Source organism: Myotis daubentonii, chromosome 3 (assembly GCF_963259705.1).
Source record: "Myotis daubentonii chromosome 3, mMyoDau2.1, whole genome shotgun sequence".
NCBI lineage: Eukaryota > Metazoa > Chordata > Mammalia > Chiroptera > Vespertilionidae > Myotis > Myotis daubentonii.
Genome location: NC_081842.1, coordinates 46588383 through 46608087, shown reverse-complemented (window position 1 = coordinate 46608087; position 19705 = coordinate 46588383). Strand labels below are relative to the sequence as shown.

The window sequence follows — 19705 nt, the reverse complement described above, 5'->3', positions numbered from 1 at the left end:
GCATCCCCTCCCTGACTTCAGGGAAAAATTCCTACCTGGGGAAACAACCTTTCTCGGAGAGGTGACCTTGGTTAAAACACACGGCGCTAAGGGGAGCAAACATATTAAGAACCGTATGCTATATATGCCAGGTCCCTTGAAACAGCAAGGATGGACCGGCTCCCGGCAACTGGAGCCTTCTGAAATGTCTGAGGTGTGATTATGAAAATCACAAATATTTCTTAGAAAAAGGGGGTGAGGCCTTTCAGTGGCAGGTGCTGTTGCTTTTATTAGCTCTTCTAGGAAAGGAGGGGTCACAGCTACATAGGTTTCCCAACAATGAAAGAAAATAAGTCTTTGACTTGCTCCAAAGAATCCAATTGGGAAATCACAAAGCCAGATGATTTCTTGGGTCCCCCATGCTCACTTACATTGTGATTCAGCTTTAAGACACCTGTTGTGTTTTAACTAAAGGGCTCCTAGATGCTAAGACCTGTGGGGAGTGGAGAGTGACTTGATTCTCACTCTAAAGGTGCCTCTAGTCTGCCTCCATCAAGGAACCATAAACCCAGAGTTGAAGGGGATAGACAAGTTTTGTTGTAATTTCACAGAAAGGATAATCAAGGTTTTCTCCTTTGTCCCTGGCCACTCCTCATTCACCTGGCTGGGGCTTTCTCCTCTCCAAACCGCTCACCCAGAGATGCCCAAGACTCCGCCACTGGACCACTTCTCACCCCATGCTCACTTCCCTGGGGATCTTCCTCAGTTTCACAGTTTCAATAAAATCTTAACACTGACAACTCTTACATTTCTGTCTTCCGTTTAGATTTCTCTCTGTAATGTCAGACCCAGAAACCCAGCTGACTGCTCAGTTGTCTCCCTTTGAATGTTGGCTTCTTTAACTGAACACTTCTAAATTAGAGTTCCTAAGGTGCCCTCAACTCCTTCAAATGGGCTTCACCTGCAGCCTTTCCTTTTGGACAAATAACAAAACCATGAGTTATCGTTGTTCAGGCCTAAGAACTTGGAACCATGATTGACTCCTGTTTCTCCACAACCTACATCTAAACTACTAGACCCTGCCTTAAAAATATAGAGAATCTGAACACTACTCACCATTTCTGAGTCCAAGCTACCATCATCTCTCTCCAGAATTATTATAATAGCTTCCTAAATAGTGCCCATGCTCCCGCATTGCCCATCTCAACAAAGCAGTCAGAGGGATTCTGTGAAAATAAATTTTCAATCCTGTCCAAACTCTCAATGGTTTTCCATCTCATCCAGAGTAAATAGCAAGTTCATCCATTGACCAATGTGGTGTACACAATGCACTCCGCTTTCCTCTCCATCCTCTCCCACTGCTCTGCCCTCCTTCACTCCATGCTAACTACACCAACCTCCTCACTGCTCCTCAAACACACCAGGCATGCTCTGGCTCAGGGTCCTGGTGTGTATAGTTCCCTCTGGCCGGTTCTCCAACCCAGGAAATCCAAATGTTTCTCTCCTCCACCTCTTCTCAGTCTGTAATGTAACCTCAGTGACACCTTCCCTGGCATCCTATCTCACATTGCATCCTTCCCCCTCACACGTATCCTCTCTGCCCTGCTTTTTCCCTTTTTAGCATTTATTATAATAAAAACTACTGTATGCATTTACTTTCCAGTGTATTTTCTGCTTTTCCCTGCTAGAAGGAAACTCCAAAGAGCAGGGGAGCATAGGGTCTGGCATTCAGTAAATGTTAGTTGAAGAAATTGGGGAGGGGGCGGGTTTGCCCAGGAGCCCGTTGCAGCTATGCTCTGAACCAGAAGACCTGAGAGACCAGAGGCAGGGAGAGGAGTGCTCAGGAGAGAGGGCCACTGAGCCAAGGCTGAGTGGGGTCCAGTGGAGACAGGGAGGGCCAGAATAACTGACTCATGTTTTCCATCCACCTTTACCTTCCTATTTTATTTCTTCCAGAATACCCATTGTCTGTCTTTTAGTATGTAGCAAAAATCCCAAGGCTGCTTAGATATTAGAAAGCTCATGGATGAAATTCAGAGTCAAAGACTCTGAATCTAGCAGTGTATTCCTGGACTAGCCACTTAACCTCTAACCTCTGCTTGCTCATCTGTCAAAGATGGATAACAATACTGGCTTGTGTTCTCGTGGACTGTGGTGAAGATCAGATGAGTAACAGATGGGAAAGTGCCTCACATTCCAAAAGCTGGGCAATCGTAGTGGGGATTAGCAAAGTGCAGGAGAGTGTTGCTGCAATAATTACTCTGACTCACATGTAGGTTACCTACCTCACTGCCAATGAAAGGGGAAAAGGGTGTTCCAAATTGGTGATTAACTCAGAAATCTTTCATCTTGGCTTTTTAGTATGGGAGGGACACAGGAGGAGAGATTGGAAGATGTACTTTTCTGAGGATGTGGCTAGTGTCCAAATAAGGTGCTGTTTATTCCATGTGCACCAGGTTCTGGGGATTACTTCTTCTCCTTTCATCCCTACTGACATTTGTCAGTTGGTTATTATTATCTTTTCTTTAGAGATAAGAAAACTGAGGCTCAGAGAGATTAAGTAAGTTGCCCAGAGTCACACAGGTATTTGGTGTCAGAGTCAAAAACCAGCTTTGTTTTAAGTCTGTGCTCTTTCCATAGGCTTCCTTTTCAGTGACTTATGCAATTAATCCCAGAGCTGACAGTGAATAATACACACGTCTGCCATCAGAGGCCCAGGCAGATAACAGACTCTGAACTACTAAACATAATTCTAAAAGTAAAATGGAAGGTGTGTGCCACCTGTGAATCCAAACCCTTTTCTAGACCACTGGCCTGTGCTATGAATGGCTTCTCATGGCAGTACACAACAAAAATTTAGAAGAAACCAGGATTTTGAGCTAAATGTTTCATATGAGCCTAAGAATAATATAGCTGTAAGCAATGCCCACTGGTCTTTCTAAGCATCAGGAAAAAAATGTTTAAAAGCAGTGGTATAAGAAATGATCTGACTTCTGGAAGATTAGCAATCCCAGTCTAGATTTTAACAGGTGACATTGTAGCAACTCACCTGTTGTCTACCACACTAAAGGGCTTAATCAGTGTTCACTGAATGTATCTATGTATCTCTATGTGTACCATATGTACAACATATAGGGTAATGGATTTGGTGTGTGGTAATAATGGATGTAAATTCATTTGGATAAAGGATAGAGGTGGATGGATCTGAACCCATAGATCAGTCATGCCTGCTGCCTGAGAAATGCAAACAAACAAAAAAAGCCTGTAACAGGAGACTTACAGAATACTTGCTTTAAAAATCTATACACAAAAAAGTTTATTGAGCACCTACTAGGGGCTGGTGGAAAGAAATGGGAGGCACATTTCTTTACATTGGCCTAAGACAGTGGTCGGCAAACTCATTAGTCAACAGAGCCAAATATCAATAGTACAACAATTGAAATTTCTTTTGAGAGCCAAATGTTTTAAACTTAAACTATACAGGTAGGTACATTGTTATTAACTTAATTAGGGTACTCCTAAGCTGGCCTTTGCTAAAAACATCCTCAATCTGATTGAGATACATTGCTGAGGTCGACCCCTTCCAACTCTCCCATCCTCAACTCGTGCATGAATCGCGTGCGCCTCGCCCACGCTACGTATCCCACGCCCGCCTGTGCAGCGTCTCCCCTTGCCTGACTGACCAACACCCCCCACTTCTTCTAACACCACTTCTTCGAAATAGACTCGCCCAGGCCGAAAACCGACTTCTGAGCATGGGCCACGAATTTTCAATCGCACTGTACGTGTGTGCCCGCACGTGGTATTTTGTGGAAGAGCCACACTCAAGGGGCCAACGAGCCGCGGTTTGCCGACCACTGGCCTAAGGTAACCATAAGAAACATTTGTAGATGATTTTAAGTTAGTGATTTTTATAGGTAAGAACTACTCGTACTTGGAGACAAAGGAGGGAGGAACATTTTCCCTTTGATGCAAAGCACCAATTACACAGTGTTTGGAGAGAAAGCGATCTGAGTGCACTGAGCCATTTTATCTTTATTATTTATTTATTTATTTTTATTGATTTTAAAAAGTAAAGGAGATGGGGAGAGAGATAAAAACATCAATGATGAGAGAGAATTATTGATCAGCTGCCTCCTGCATGGTCCCCACTGGGGATTGAGCCCACAACCTAGGCATGTGCCCTTAACTGGAATCGAACCTGGGACCTTTCTGTCGGCAGGCTGACTATCTACTGAGTCAAACCAGCTAGGGCCATTTTAGACTGCAAAGTTCAGCTGTGTAAAGCAGGATTACACAGAGATTCATAGATAGGCTTTGAAAATATAAGAACAACCCCCTCTCTAGCTACCACTGCTAGGAAACCCTGAAAACGGAGTTCAAGAGCATGGGCTTTGGGTTTGACCCCCCCATATCTGCTTCTTAGTTCTTTGATCTCAGGGAGACTATTTCCATTCACTTTGGGCGGTGAGCACACAATAGAGTGTACAGATATCATACTATAAAGTTGTATACCTGAAATATATATATTTAACCAGTGCCCGCTGGTTTTTTTAAGCATCAAAGTATTTTAAAAGCAGTGTTTTTTGTTTGTTTTTTTAAATCACCCCCCCCCCAAAAAAAGAAAAAGAAGCAGTGGTATCAGAAAAGACATGATTTTGTGATGGTTAATAATCATTATGACTGCACATGCACAATAAATGTAATAAAAAATAAAATAAAAATAAGATTGGGTTGTAAGGGGCTCAGCAGAGCAGCAGGCTCACAGCGGCTCTCAGTCTTTTATTCCTCCCCCAACCCTCAAACACCTCCTGAGCCTCTAACTTCCTCTGCACTGGCATCCTTGGGCAAGGCACTTACTGCCTTCTTTCTTCTCACCCATCACATTCAGCAATTGGACTATATGATCTCTATGATTTTGTTACATGAGTCTAACTATCTAGTCCTATTTCTTATCAGATGGCTAGGGTAGCTGGACAATATATCAAACAGTCTACTTTCTACACTTTATGTTAACAAGCTATTTACTGTGTCTTACTGCATTTAATCCTGAGAAAATTCAACTGAAGGTAATGGTTGTTTTCCCCTGAGCAAACCAAGGCGAGAGGCACAGAGAGGAATCATCCTAGACCTCTGGTTTGACATTCAGCTTGCAGGGAAGACTCTTTTGAAAGGCTTAACAACAGCATTAAAAAAAAAAAATGAGACCCTTCATTATACCCTTGGCCTTGAAAATCAAGTGGAAAACTTCCCCATTTTCACTCCATCCATTCTCCCACTTCTTGCACTAAAAGCTTTAGTCATCTTTTTGGTTGTCTCTTTTGAATGTTCCCATTTCAGGCTGAGGTTATGTCTCTCCTAAGAGCCTTAATCAAATCTGCAAGGCACAGGACTGAACAGAGTCTTCCGTACCTGGTTCCCAGACTGGACATGCACAAACAAAGCTGATGATCAAACAAAGCTGATGCCCCTGCTGCCTGAGGCCATGGGGTTCCCTATGAATTTTTACTGTCTCTTGCCTGATTATCTTTCTTCCCCATTTGACATACTTGTCACTGGATTTATGGTAGAGCCAACCTCTTTTTCTAGCCACTGATTTATAGACCCCCCTAAAGGGCCTAGAACTATGCCCTACACAGCAGGCACTCACTGAACTAGAGATAGCATTGCCAACCAGTGCAGCCCCTGATTGCATCGAATATTTCAGCAATTGCACCAAATTGCTGGGCACCCTTAAAGATTTGGTCAGCCCTATTCCCACCCTTTGTCTCATAGATTCACAAAGCCCAGTTTTGGCAAACTCCTTATAATACAATTACATTTTGGGAAACTGAAGCCAGGTTTCATATTCAAATGTTGACTTCAACCACATGGGAAAGGTTGGCCAAATGCAGGAATGACTGGAGGATTTTGGCAAAGAGATTAATTGGGATTTTCCATTCTCAGAGATGCTGCATGAGCTAATGCACAGGTAATACTCTGTCTTCAGGGGCTCCTAGGGACCAAAGAGTGGACAAAGCATGAGACTGAAAACCCACATGCCTTGTAGGGAATCATTAATGTTCTCAAACAAACAAAAAAAAATTAAGTAGTGGAAGAATTGAACTGTTTCTTCTTTGAAATGCAACACCACCTACCTCTCTAAGTATTGTGGTGATGCAATTGAACATACATGAATAGGCTAGTACAGGGCCTTGTTCAGAATAGAGAGCAATGACTGTATGCAGTTGTTAATACTACAACCTGGGGAAAGGCGCTTGTGTGAAGTTGAACAACCAGGTTTTGAACCTCACTTTGCAGTTAAGTAGCCCAGCTGATGCTTTCCTAATCTGGGTTCTAAGTTCCTATCTTTCGAATTGGAACAATAATTGTGGCATACTTCACAGGGTCACCATGAGAAACATAATAAAGAATGTATATGGAAAGTCTAGTCCAGATCCAGGCACATAGAAGGTGCTCTATTCATAACTTTTGTAGCTACATATTGGTAAGAACTGAAAAGATCAATATATTGTTTTATTCCATGTAAAACACCCAACCAAATGGGTGACAAAATAAGGAAATATAGTTGAATATATTGTTTATCCAACCTTTTCAATTCCTAACCCCTAGAATCTTATAATACTCCTCCATTTTCTTACTGAACCTTCAGGTTTCAGAGTTCAGAAGAGAAGTATAATGTTCCTAGAGTAGTTGAGGAGACAAGTATTATACAAGGAAATCCACAGATGAGTAAACAAGGGCAAGATTGGGAGGGGGGTGGATAAGCCAGGCAGAGGGAGCAGAGGTGAAATAACCATAAAGAAGTAAAACCAAGACATATTCAGGGACTTGAAGGAAGCCACTGTGGCACATGTAGAGATAGTGTAGAAGATGAAATTGGGGGTGGGGTGTCGGAAGCTAGACCATGCAGGAATTTAGACCTTTATGCTGATACAGAAATCTGACTAGTCTCCCACCAACTCTACATCTGCCAATGTCTTTACTTCTTTAGCTCCCAATTTTGCTATCTATTGAGAAATTAGTTTGGACTGGAGTATTTCTGAGGACAATTCCACCTTTACTGTTTTTTTTTTTTTTAAATTCTATTTCTCCTAGCTTCAAATACTACCTGTAGTTTGAGAAATCAAATTTGTCTCTAAACCAGACTTCTCTTGCAAGTTCAGGTCTTGAATATCCAATTGCCTTCATCTATTTCAAACACATCAAGTTCAAAACTGAGTTCTTGCTTTCCATCAACTGCCCCCTGGGAGCTTTTCCCCAACAGTGTTTCTAATTCAGTAAATAGAAGCACATCCACCTCATTGCTCAAACCAGAAATGTGGGATTTATTCTTAATACCCATTTCCCTTCACCACCCCCTCCTGCTCATTCCAATATGGCTTTCAATCTTGTTGACTCCACCTTCAAATATGTCTCGAATCTCTCCATACCTCACCACTTGCCCTGCCACCTCCCTAGTCCAAGTTACTTTCATCTCTCACCAGGACTCCTACTTCTAACTCTTTCTAATTCATCTCCCATACAATAGCTGGGGTTCTTTTCTTAAAATATAAACCAGATCATGTCATAACCCTGCCTAAAAACCTTAACTGACCTCTCTATACACTTAGAATAAACTCTAAATTCCTGCAACTTGCTCCCAATCTCTTTCCATGTATATCTCAACATTTGGGGATCCACTCAGCATTTGTGGCAGAGACAGGAAGCATAGATTCAGGGATTCTCTTAGCAAGTTGAAATTAGCCCAGGGCTTCCTATCATTCAGACCTTTGGTAGAAAGTTATCCTATTTCCTTATTTTAGTAACTATAGAAATCTACCTTGTTGATCCTAGAAAATGGCCCTGATAAATTGGGACACTGTCTACACCTTATGCTAAGACTCAAGTTAGCTCAAAACAAATGATTTTTTTTCCCCATTTGGGTACAGAGGAAGGGTGTGGAAGGCCTAAGGTAGAAAGAGGAAAAAGAGGAAGAGGTATCAAAAAGGAGGATCTAATACTGGATTTCAGTTCCCACTACTGGGAAATGGTTCATTTCCAATTCTGCATTTCAAGAACAAAAAGACTTTCTGATTATCTTTTTCATTTTCTTTGGATCAGTATGAATCCTTAGCAGTAATTTATGTCCTCTTATAGTTAAAGGGTTAAGATATTTTGGGAAGTGAAATAACCATATTTAAGGATGGCTACAAAGTCAGGACAGGGCATTTCAAATACATTGTTCCCCAGATAGAATCTGAGTCACAGAATCTGTAATCTGTTCTGGAACAACCTGATGGCTTTACTTAACTGTGATAGTTTGCTCATTAGTTTATCCATTCATTCAACATTCAGCAGCCACTTTGAACTGTGCATTGTAAATTTCAAAGTGCTTTCCCCTCCATTGCACTTGATTCTTATGAGAATCCTGTGATAGAGTCCCTTAACAGAAATTATTATTTTGGAGAACAAGAAACTGAGAACCACAGAAGTTAGTCAGTTGTGGAACTTAAACTGGAACCCAGATCATCAGATTTTACATCAAATTCCCTTTCAGTTCTACCTACTTTAATCAACATATTCTAAGTGAGTACCATGTTTTGGATAGAAGTCAAAGAAAACAAAAATCAAATATTCTTGTCCTTGAGGAGCTTCTAGTCTATCAAAGAAAAGCAGAGATCAAGGCAGGGATGTAGACTGGAGGTAAGTACAGGGGTCCTTCCTTAGAGAGTGCTGAGAGTCTGGTGTAGAAAATTATGGTAGGAGATGAGCCTGGAAAGAAGTTTGGGGGCTTAAAGTGCTTGATTTATTGATTCACCATCATCAAGTCTTCTCAATATACCTTCCCAAATGATGGCCTTCATTAATGTCATTATTAATCTTTTTCTGTCCCATTTTCTTTTCAGCATTTTGCTGGCATTTTAGTGCCAGTGCCTCCAAAGGGTAGTGTTGTTCATAGCAACTTGATGTTTAGACATTAAAAGCTACCAGACAATTGTAGATTGCTGAAATCTTATCTGGAAGTTTTATGCATGTGCCATTATATGTAACTCATCCTTGCCTGGCCATAAAAAGGAAATGGTCACAACTCCTGGTACATAAGTTCAACCCTGAGGCAGGTTGGGCCTTGGTGACTAGCATGCTGTGGAAACTGCTCTGAATGCAGGGCTGGCACCTGGAGATATCATCTGGCAGTGTGTTACCCCAAAGTCTGGAATACCTAGAGGGTTGGGATGAACTTGAGCTTAGTTGGATAGGCATCAGGAGCTATTAAGTGTCTAGTTCATGTTAGGGATGGTGTTGTGTTCTGGAGTCTATGCTGTGGGCTGTGGAAAAATATGAGGCTGGGTGATCTGTCTGTTCCTGATAGAACTTGCAAGAAGATATAAAAATCAGGGTCCAGACAAAGCTCTGGCCTGCAGGTTGAGCCAAACTAGTGATGGTGGTGGGGGGGAGAGCTGAGGCTCTAACTGTGCTCCAGGCTCTTGTGGATCTTCCTGCATCATGTATGGGGTGTTACTGGATGGTACATCAAGATGGCTGTGTTATATATAACCTGTTCTAATTAATACTGGATGAAAAACTCTGAGGTTGAGCCTGCTCAGGAAGGGAATCAGTGCCTCGCACTGATATTGGCGTGGGATGTAGGATACTGCATGTGAGAAGAAGCTGTAGTATTTTATTGGGCTCAGAATCAGGATATTTGGGGCCCACTCCTGGATCAGTACTCACCCCAAACAAGTTGCAGCACCTTTCTGGGCCCTTTGTTTCCTCAGTAAACTGTGTGCCCCCAGAAGTCAGGATCCCCTACTATGTTTGTTTGTTTCCCCAACATCTAGCACAGTGTTTATCCCACACAAAAACTGCCAATGAACCATGTGTTGAATGATGAATGAGTGAGTGAATAGAGAAAGCTGAGCATGAAGAATTAGTCAGTAGCTTAAGGGAAGAGGGGCTTATCCGAACCATGGTCCTTACCCTCACCCCCTAGATTTTGATGTCTACTCCCATGCCCTTTGTTGAGGAATAGTGATTCAAATAATGTATAATCCCCCAAAGTTCCTAACAGTCTTATGAGTCTCTGAAGAAATAAACATTGATATAGTTTATTTTTACATTGTTTTCCTTAGCATTCATTAGTCAAATGTGTTATAAGAATAGAAAACAAATCTCCTGGAGCCCCAGAAGGAGCCAATGAAGGTCTATCTACGAGGAGAGTTACTGGGTGGGTTCACAGAGACAGTGAAGAAACCAGGAAACCCTTTGACATTTGCAAATGCTGTGAAACACCAACAAACAAGATAGGCATACTAAAACCAATGGGGAGGTGGAAACAGATCAAAGATTTACAGCATTTGTTTAATCTCATTATGGTCAATATGCTCAAAAAGGGTGATGTTTTGTTGGAGTGGAGACAAGTGTCTCCCAGAGTGAAAGGTCTTATCCAAGAGTGAGTGGGCAGTTCTCACTTTTGCTCTATGCCCTAAAGATGTGGGAAGCTTTGACTTTAGGTCAAACATCCAAAACTCTAAATTAGAGAACTAATTGTTTGCATGCAAAAGCTTTCACCAAGGGCTCTTCCATCTATTGAGGGTGAGCTTGTGAGATATACTAGTATATCAAATTAATATATAAACTTTACACAATTTGGAATATAAAGAAAAAATAAAGGAGAAAAATATTCATCCGTAATCCTACAACCCTAAAATAGCCATTGTAAATATTTTTTGTTAATTGTGTACTCCTGTGTATGTATATCCAGTCTAATTTCTATGAAGAGTATTGTTAAACAGTTATGAATACACTACTTACATATATGTCATATATATGTATATATATGTGTATATATATATATATATATATATATATATATATATCCTACTTCTTTTCACTTCACCTGTTACCATAAGTATTTTCCAATTCCAATTTTTAAAAATTAGTTGTATTATTTATTTAACTATTTTCCACCCAACATCCTTTCCCCAAAATGAATCATGATGGGACGTATAGGTTGTTGAAAATTTTTGTTGTTAGATAGAATACTTGAATGCATATATTCGAAGATACTTTTCCCTGTATGTTGAACTGTGCCTTGAAGATAGATTCCTAGAAGTAAAATTACTGGGTCAATGGGCATTACTATATTTATGACTCTTGAAATATATGACCAAATAGATTACTGAGTCATGCTAACTGAAATGGTGTATGAGAGGATTCAGTCTCACTGCATTTCACCAAGAATTATTTACATGTCAGCCTCCATAGTAAATAAAAGGGTTGATTCACAGATCTTATAACCACTTGGTAGAGAAGCTGACAGAAGTGGGAAAAGAAGGGAATGGGAAAGAAGGAAAAGATACTGGAAACTCAAGTGCAGCATTCGAACTAGACACCATTGATAACTGACAATTGGTTAGAAATTAATGAAGCACTTCTAAAATAATGTAGTGTATCAAGGTAATAGCAGTCCTCAGTTTACTGAAGTGAAGACTGAAGCAAAATAAATAACTCAGGATGGACTGGTTGATGGGAATTAACTCTACCACTCATTTGCTGGGTGATCTTTGCAAACCATTATCCTCTCTTGACCTTCCCAATTTAGATTATGGGATGTTATCTAGAAAATGAATAAAAATTTCTAGAGTTTTGGGGTCCAGTCAGCAGTTCTTTAGATACCCCAGGGTTACAACTCTGCTATTCAACTCTGAGGAGATCCAAAGTTCTATTGGAGTTGTACAATGAAAGAGCACATAATCCATGAAGCTCTTGAGGCTCCCCCAACCTCAGTGATGAATCCCCAAGTCCTATTGTCCTATATGGACTGATGGAAAGATTTTTCTAGGCCTTGTTTCCATGGAAGGTTTCCACAAAGAAACCTGGAATAAGTGGATTTATAAGGTGGCTCAAGTCATCTACCATCATGACAACATTTGGCCTTTGGTGCTTCCCTAGAGTTCTCCTCTTAGTTCTTTATACAGAAAATAGTTAAATCGCTTTCAATTTAGTAAACTAAAAGAATAAATGCAGGCTTCCTTATTTCCTTGATTCTATTTTGGGGGCATGGTTGGATGGGAAGCAAGCCCTCTCAGATGTTGAGAGAGGCCTGGCTCACTTTTTGGAGATTTCTGGTATTGAAAAGGAAATAAAGATATGCCCCTATTCCCCACTCCCCTCTCCAACTTTATATATAAATTGAGAAGATAGTACAGAGAACAACTATGTGCCCAGTTTTCCCTATTATTAACATTTTACAATACGATGGAACAGTTGTATCAATTAACAAAATAATATTGATACCATATTAACTTAAGTCCGTCATTTATTCAGGTTTGCTTAGGTTTACCTTATGTATTTTTCTATTCCATGCTCCCAGATGGATTACTATATTACATTAAGTTGTCATATCTCCTCAGGCTATTCTTGACTACTTCAGACTTTCCTTGCTTTTTTATGACCTTGACGCTTTTGAGGAGTCATGTAGGTAGAGAACCATTTTCATCACCTCATATCAAAGGTAGATACAATCACCATGGTTTATCACTATTGATGTTGACCTTGATGACCTCTTTGATGTACTCTGTTTGGCAGGTTTGTCTACACAAAATTCCTCTCACCCTCATCCGCCCTGCCATACTGTCCTCTTTGGAAAAAAGGCACCATGCACAGCTCACACTTAAAAGTAGGGAGTTATACTTCCTCTCCTTGAGGGCAGTGTATCTTCATAAATTATTTGGAATTCTTCTACAAGGGAGATTTATATATTTTCTCCCATTTATTGATATATTTAATAATTTATTTATATCTGTGTGGATTCGTGGATATTCATTTTATACTTTGGGTTGTAATTCAATATTACTCTATTTTGTTGCTCAAAATTTTCCAGATTTGGCCATTGGAGCTCTTCAGGTGGCTTTAGGATCTCTTTGAAATATCCCTCATTGATACAGCTTTTGTTTTTAACAATTCCTTACTCTATGGTGCTACAAGATGTTCCATTCTAATTTTGTGTAGTTCCTGCTCCAGTCCTAGAACTAGAATTAGCCATTTGTTCAAAAGCCTTGCCTCCCGATACTGGAGAATGTATCAGGTCACGATCTGCCTGGTGTGCTCACTGCTACTGCAGCATCATTGTTTTCAGGCCAAATGATATTTTAAATGTAAAATTATTATCTTCAACATGCACACAACTATGATACAATTGCACCATTCATAAAACAACTATAGATTTATTAACTATATTAAATCACAGTACCTTAGGAACCTGTGGGGGATCATATACTGAGTCCTACGCTGGGACCGAACACAAAGCACATGTAAAATGATCTCCTTTCCACCTGTCTATGTATGGAAAGACTGATGGAGAAACTCTGGGGAGATCATGTAAAAGTCCAAATGTGAGGCCTTCTGTGAATGTAAGGCCACAGAAAATGGCTATTTTTCAGGGCTACCCACTCCAAATCCTCTTTCCATGATAAGCCATGGAAAAGCCATAGCCCAGATTTAAACCAGAGCATCCAAATTCTGGATCCAGCTTTGTCAGTGATTCAGTGTGTGTGGCAAAAACATTCTGCCTGGGCCTCAATTTCCAATTATACAAAATCAGTAGTGTTGGATTGGATAATTGCTAAGGACCCTCCCAGTTCTAGTATATTATGTAACTGGCTCCACCTCTCCTTGTCCATGGGGTACCAATAATATTCCAGAAGGTCTAAGCCAGTGGAGAGATGGTGGTAGTACGGCAATCACTGCTATTAAAGACCTTATTTTATCTAGACAATCAGATTTGAAAAATTTTAGACTTTTCTTTTTCAAGAATGAAGATTTAAAAATTATAGGAAATATTTTTTAAAAATATAGGAAATATTAATTTGATGGAAAATATCTCTTTCATTAACTTCAAGTTTCTTCTGGTAGACAAGGCTTTTTTTTTTTTTTTTTTTTTTTTTTTTTTTTTAAAGGCAAACTCCTCATCTGTAATTTCCTCTGACTTCAAATAATTACCTTCAATGCAGTGATGGCTGGGTTACCTCTAATTTTCTTACTAGGAATCTCTCTCTCTAGGTTTTTCTCTCTCTCTCTCTCTCTCTCTCTCTCTCTCTCTCTCTCTCTCTCTCCACATTATGACATTTTTCACACCCATATGGGGCTCTGTGGCTTAAAGACTGCCCAGTTTACAAGTGTCATCTCCTTTCTATCATTAACTAGGACAGTTTCCAAAAACAAACAAAACTACAGAAGAATTCTAGGGCAGAAAAGACACTTGGGAATTGTCACATTTGATTCTGAATGCTGGAGATCAAAAGTACAAGGTCTTAGAAACTGCCTCTTCCAACTCCTAACATTTAAAATCTTCAGTTGGCTTTTGGACCCAACTCAGCATAATCCCAGACTTTGGTCTACAATTGGTTAAAAATTGATAGAGGTGGGAATTCTGGAATTGCCTTCTTTACTTAGAAGATTAAATTTTAACCCTTTCCCCCATCCCAGGTACACAAAGCTCCTTTCCATCTCTCCTTCCCCACCTTAAAGTTATGTAAATATGCATTTAGATACATGGGTATAGAATTTTGGACAAATAGACATGCATATCATCTGGATTATTCCTTCACATAGTCAAGGAAACTGAGTCTTGACAAGTGGTTTTGCTCCAGGTCCCATAAGGACTTCCAGGCAGAACTGTAATTAGAAACAAAGGCTTTTTGGCAACCTATCCAGTGTCTCCCCCCGCCCCCCACCCGCCCCAACCTCACACTATGCCCCTGTGGAGTTACACGTTTGTGTGTGTGTGTCTCCATAGGTACATATGCTACACAGACACCGACATGTAGGAAACATGCACCAAACATCTGTAGTCTGACCACAGGGAACAGTTTAATGACTCGAATTTCAAGCAGCAGAAAGGTTCCTGCGGGTGGAGGCTGAAATAAACAAGAAAAGCCACTGTGGAGATGTGAATGGAAAAGTACCAAGCACTCCCTCCCTCTGCACATTCTTCCGCTCTCCAGCTCTCCCTGCCATCAAGCCGGCTTCAGATAGGCTTCTGCATGGTCAGGTGTACAGAGGGCGGGGTGGAGAAGAAAGAAAAAAAAAAGGCAGGCACAACATGCAAATCAAGTTTTTCCACTTCTAGCCTTAAGTAGTAAAGACAGCTAAGTACAGCAGCGGGCAGAAGGGTGGGCCCTCCGCCCTGAGTTTACAAACACTCAAGTGCTTTCCTCCTCTCATCCCTCTCAGAGTCCAGCTGCTGCTTTCCTTCATGCGAAGGTTTCATAGGAAGTGAAAACCCTGCTATTCAAAACAGTGATCGAATGCAATAAACAAATGATTACATGCCCCCCCCCCCAATTACTTCTCTATTTTAAGCTCCCGATATTTATTTCCATTTCATATAAGTGGGGAAAGTGGAAAAATCAGTGTTTGGGGGAAAATTCTGATCTAGGCTGAAAAGAAAAAACAAGTCTTAGAATAATACAGGCTGAAAGCAGGAAGCATATGGATCAAAATTAAACGTCGGCACTTTTTCAGAAAGTAGTGGCTAGAAATCATCTTTTTTTTTTAATGTCTCAAAACTTTCTGCTCCATATCTCTGAAAAATACCAAGAAAACTCCTTTTTTCTCTCCAGTGATAATATACTGAGCTTGCTTGCAATAGCTCTAAATGAAGGAATTGAAATAAAATGAATAGGTAACAATTTTCATGTCAGGTAAATAACATCTCCAATATCCATCAAAAATAGTGTCACAGCAGCACAGGTGACAAGCATAACCAAATTCAAATGACCATCAAAAGTCAATACTTATCATGACTTGGAGTTTGTTCTGAGAACCAGTTTATAATTTTCACAGAGCCCAAAGCAGTCTTGCTTCCCTTCCCTCAATTCTGCCAGAAAACAAGGTAACCTGCTCCAAACCTAGGTAGTTATATCACCCTGATTTTCTAAAATGACACAGAACCATCAATCCACAAAGACCCCCTTTCAGCTGTGTTCCTGGGGTCACGCATGTCTACAGTTGAGGGCCAGCTTCTCCTGGTAGAAGGAAACCTGGGGGAGTTGTGTTATTGATGGGCAAGGTTCCTTTCAGCTTGAAAGTCTATAATTCTGTAATGTGACAGTTTATAGATCTGCCCAGGTAGCAGAAGTTCCTGACAGGAGAAAACAATTTCCTGTTTGGAGCCCCCTTAGAATGAGACCAGACAGTGTTTATTCCAACAATAGGTTCCTTTTCAGCTATGACTGAATTGTGAGGAAGATTTCGTGAGTGGAACTGGATGCAAAATGTGTTCCTTTCTTTAAATAGTTGTAACATTAGGACCAGGATATTTTATTTTATAACAAAGCTTATATTTACCCAGCAGCTGCAATTAGGAACCTATTACTATGCCCAGTCCACCGAGCAAAGACTGGGCTGGTCCCCTATTCTGAGTATTAATAGCCAGTAGAGTCATTAAATCATAGGACTGGTTGATACACAGCCCCTCCATATCTCCAGGAATCACACATAAGACTCCAGACACGGAATTTCTCTTTAGAGTTTCTTCAGGATGATTTAAAAGAATTTGAATATATTCAAGTCAATCTTACCTTTAATCCTATAATGGTAGCACTGCTGTAGTGAGGGAGACTTACATAGCGATGCGAACTGGTTACTAACAGAGAGTGATTAAAATGAGAGAAGGAAGAATATGCTGGAAGAAATTCAATTGGTATAAAATTTGATAAAGTTTATTCCTAGGAATTGAAAATAGATTGAGAAGTGGGTGCACAATTTTCCTTGCCACTCATTCAATAGAGAGGAAGGGGCCTACCTAAAAGTAAATCTCTACCTTCGGAATATTTTCAATAATTTTTTTTTTCTTGTAATGGTCTGTGTTGAATTTCTTTCAATGTAAACAGTTTGATTTGGCAAAAAAAAAAAAAAAACTGAAGAAGAAAAAAAGAAAAGAGGAAAGAAGAAAGAAAAGAAAAGAAAAGAAAAGAAAAGAAAAGAAAAGAAAAGAAAAGAAAAGAAAAGGAAAGAAAAAAGGTAGGACTCTGGAACGTGGTCCCAGAAATAATATGCTGAGAAGGTTTGAGGTCCCTGGTGATGGGGTTAATCATCTCAAAGTCAAGCCTGGTGGGTTCTCCCTCCTAGCGCTCCCTGCAGAGAATTAAAGAGGACTGAGGTACAAAAAGGGTGGATTCCTTCCCAGCCCCCACTCGGGTTAATTCTATTGCCAGAGGGAGCAGATTTCCCTTTGCTCTTCAGCGCCCCCATGGGGCTAAAATTGAAGTAGCAAAGAGAATGCAGAGGGACAAGCTAAGTGTGTTAAGGTGGGGAGGGACCAATGAGGCTAGAGGGCAACTTTTACAAGAAAAATATCCCAAAATCATAAAACCTCATTGTACCACCAATAATAGGGCAGATTCATACAATTCACATTCCAAACCATATAGATACTCCCAAGAGACCCTAAAGTTCTTATTGCTCATAAAAGAAAAAAAATATCACACATATAAATACACAAATAAACTCACTTCAGTAAAGTCGAGTTGTCATTTTGAATCCAGTGGGATTCATTTAAAACTCTTTGAAAATGAGGGGAAATGAGATGATTAAAAAAACAAACATAAGCCTCTGGCAGAAAGAATCTGCGACTTGACAATATCATGTGTCTTTAAGGGTAAAATGTTCATTTCAACAACAGTGACAGGATTAGACCTATGTATATTTTTCAAAAAATTTGTCACATGACATGCTTTTCTGAGAGGCTGTAAATAAGTATTACACTATTCAGATTTCTCAGGGACGGACCTACGTATTTCCTAAGCTCTGGGCCGTGTAGAAAATAATCACCTCCTTTGGACCTCTCCTGGTTCTAAAACCCCCAACGCAGCCTTTTAAAAAGGGGGCTGCATCAACCACAGCATTGTCAGCAATAGATATGAACTTCTTATAGACTTCTTTTGGGAAAGAGATCCCAAAGATCCCAGGAAACAGCCAGCAATCTTTCATAGCTCTGCTCACGTCTCCATTATAAACCCAAATTTGAGGGATGGAGAGGTACATTATTTTGGATGATATCGTTATTGGAAATTAACATGTGCAGAAATTTTGTGAAACCTTTAAGAACTCATCTGTAATTTAATGAGTCGCCGGAAGGACTCTCATAGCCAAAGCTTAGAACAGCCTGACCTTTGAAATCTGCTTCTGGTCCAAACATTTTGGGTTAATTCTTGAGGAATCCGAAATATTATTTTCCCCTCACACCCTTTTTTTAAAAGAGAGAGACATTAAAGAAACAAGAGTCTCCCTCATTCAGGGATGAGTAGGAGGGGAAAAAACCCCAACCAACATTTAAATAGGGAAACTGGCAGTTCTGAGTAAACAAACCAAGGCCCACAGTGAAATGATTCTGCACTGCATTTGCCTTTAAAAAAAGAAAGGAAGGAAGAAAGAAAGATTTCCCCTTTCTCCTCCTCCTCCCAACTCAGCTTGAAAGCTGAGAACTGTGCTGCGTGCAGCGCATTATGGTTGTAGCACAGTCTGTTCTAAATACACGCAGTATCTGTGATTCTGGCATGGCAGGCCTTTAGAATTCCCTCCGGCTGATGTCTTAGAACACAGACAGAAGAGATTTTTGACAACGACCTTGAAAGGAGACAGGAGTGGGGTTGGGGGTGGGGAGGAATCAAGACTTTAGGAAAAAGCAAAACACAAACAGGTATTTTTGGCTCACAGAATTCTGTAGAACACATGCGTACACATACCTAAATACACACACGTTTCTGCAGCAAGAAATTTCCTAAGTCTACAATAACAGAAAGAGTAAACCCACCACTTGCTGTCCTGGAGAGAAACAAACCCAAACAAAACAAATCCTCTGAACAGCCACTTAAGTGCAGGAGAGCCTCCTCTCAGTAAAAGTCCAAGGGGAAAAACAAAATTGCTGCACCCCCCCCACCCCCAAAAAGCGGGGGTTGGGTAGCTTACATACGACTAAAAATTTCAGCTTCTTTCAGTAATAGCATCAGTATTAAAATAGCACATCTTCTTTAAAAAGCTTGAGAGATTAGGGAAACACACACACACACACACACACACACACACACACACACACACACGACACCCAAATCCAACCTTTGCGGGATCCTACGATTTATGTAACACCACAAACTTGCAAAAGGCAAACATCAGAAGCAAAAATCCGAAAACCATCAAAATACAACCACCAAAAATCCCAACCCATCACATTGACAAGGAAAACAAAAACTGTCCCAAATGAAAATAAAGCAAATGAACCCACCGAAAACTGCTTGGCAAATATTTTTCTCGTGGTGCCTACTATTCTAGCTGCAAAGAACTGTGGTGTTTGTTTTTTCTCTGCCTCGCTTCTAAACCTAGTATATATAACAGACTTTTCCCAACGGTTCGAATCTCTCGCTCCCTTTCGTGTAATTTAGCTCCAGGAGCTGAGTTTATGGGTAAGAGAGGAAGAATTAGCCCCAGACCCCAGGAAAGCAAAGCGCACTCCCCTCTTATGTCACCGAATAGCAAATTAGTTCTCAGAATTCCAGAGGCCGAGCTTTGCTACAGCGAAGACGCCGACGTCACAGAGAGGCCGCCCACGTGACGCTGGCGGAGCAGGCTGTACCATCGTCCTGAGTCCGGGGAGGGAGGTCCACTTTCCGCCCCCTCTAGCCTCGAACCAGAACCTCCAAATACGAGACGCCCAGCCTAGTAGAACCTCTAAATATGTCTATCT

General features: G+C 40.6%; 1 long non-coding RNA gene across 1 annotated transcript; it reads right to left on the bottom strand.

Annotated features, from left to right (window-relative positions):
- Positions 1-14810: 14810 nt before the first annotated feature.
- Positions 14811-19671, bottom strand: LOC132230225 (uncharacterized). Its single transcript, XR_009451828.1, has 2 exons — positions 19247-19671; positions 14811-15001 (listed from the first exon to the last, which is right to left on the bottom strand). It is a non-coding gene; the product is annotated as an uncharacterized LOC132230225 (long non-coding RNA).
- Positions 19672-19705: the final 34 nt, after the last annotated feature.